The sequence below is a fragment of the Tenrec ecaudatus genome, chromosome 11, assembly GCF_050624435.1.
Source record: "Tenrec ecaudatus isolate mTenEca1 chromosome 11, mTenEca1.hap1, whole genome shotgun sequence".
Lineage (NCBI taxonomy): Eukaryota > Metazoa > Chordata > Mammalia > Afrosoricida > Tenrecidae > Tenrec > Tenrec ecaudatus.
Genome location: NC_134540.1, coordinates 47,793,691 through 47,795,436, shown reverse-complemented (window position 1 = coordinate 47,795,436; position 1,746 = coordinate 47,793,691). Strand labels below are relative to the sequence as shown.

Here is a 1,746-nt window from a genome sequence, read left to right as displayed (position 1 = left end):
TTCCGAGGGGCCCTTGGGTAGACTTGGATCTCCGATTTTTCAGTGATTACGTGAACGCGAGAGCCTTTGGTGCCACTGAGCTCTGAGAGAAAGAAGTGTACTTTGTGGGGAGAGGAAGCAATAAACCCTGTCCTAGATGGGATCTTGTGATGCTTACATTGAAATCTGAAACAGAGGGGGCTGGGTTTGGGGATGGGAAGGAAGCAGCTTATGTGCAGGCCCAATACTGTGATGGAGAAAGAACCTTCTACGAACTACAAGGCTAGGAAGGCCTAAGTGTGGGGAGAAGAGACCGCTGGTGGGAGGAGAAGTCAGGTCGGCGTTTTCCTAAGCGCCCTGGAAATCCGCTGGGGATGGAGATTGGGGAAAGCGTCTGCATCTTCTACATGATCCGCATGTCTGTGGGGTGGAAAGGGGCTGGTGGAGAAGAGCTGAGAGGATGGAGGAAGGCCACGTGAGGAGGCTGATGAGCTGCCTACTGAAACAGGGAGCAGCCTTAGGCAGGAGCCGGCAGCAGAGATGGAGAGGAGACAGATACGAGAACTGATCGCTGGGACCGTTGGGAGAGACAGTAGTGAGCTGCATCTGCAGGAAGGGTGTAAGGGAAGGGTGACCCGAAGGACTTAGGGCTATTATAAAGGATCAGTCTCTCAGAAGGAAAGAAACAAACACGGAGAAGAAAAGCAGGTGAGGTCACCGGGAGACGGGTGGCGAGCATGCGCTCAGTTTGGGCCTTGTTCTGTGGTGCCTGACAGAGCAGAAAACACCAGAGTGGCGGCCAAGTAGTTGGCTGCTAAAAACACCGCTGGCACTTACCTGGCAGGGGAGATGCCGTGATCACGAGGGTGGTTTTCCCAGGGCGAGGCTCACCCATTGCACTCTGGATGTGCTGACCCCTGCCATTTCCCCAAATGTGGGAAACTCCACTGCCTGACTTATGGTGATGGGGGGTTGGGGGGTGGGACTGCGTCCGCACTTCAAAGAGAGAGAATACTTTGGGAGTTAGAACCCACTAGCCGCCCAGCAGATGTGGCAGTCTGCTTCCATGGAGGTTTCAGCCTTGGAAATCCAACACAGGCAGCTCTACTCTGTCCCAAAGGGTCACTCTGAGAAGGAATGGTTTTGACAGCAACAGGTGGGGGGGGGATAGATGCCCAGGGGACGATGTCCTGTAGGCAAGCTTGTCTGGAGGTGGGAGACATACATTTAGGCATCAGCCGTGTGCGATGACTCACTCCAGCCTTTGTCTTAGAAGACAATGCCATGGGGGCTGAAGGAATGGGAAGAAGAGCGGGTCTGGCACCACACCTCAACGATCACCGACTCTTCGTGGTAGGGTAGGAAAGGAAGAGCCGGCAACAACGGCTTTTGAAAAGGAGACGTCACCAAAGCAAGGTTGTGTCACCACAGCCAAGGAAAGAGTCTGTTTCAAGGAGGAAGCCGTCAACAGAGTCAAGGGGTGAGAAACTCAATAGGATGAAATCTAAAACACATGCATTGAAGATGCCGGTGGCACCTCAGCACTATTGCTACAGCTTCCTCACCGCCGTCGGCAGTCGCAGGCATCCGTCAGATGTCACCATGTCAACCTAACGCACGGGCGACAGAGGAGGAGAGTAGGAAGAGTGTGGGCTGTACCTCCCAGCCCAGACACCTGCTACCTGAAAGCTCACCTAAGACTCTGAGTCTTCCTTGACTCGTCAACAAAATGGCATGGTAGCATCTGGTTTCATAGGGGCTCAGGGA

The 1,746-nt window shown here is 54.0% G+C and overlaps 1 pseudogene; it reads left to right on the top strand.

The window, feature by feature from the left end:
- The first annotated feature begins 808 nt into the window (after nt 1–808).
- Nucleotides 809–981, top strand: LOC142461832 (U1 spliceosomal RNA; annotated as a pseudogene).
- Nucleotides 982–1,746: the final 765 nt, after the last annotated feature.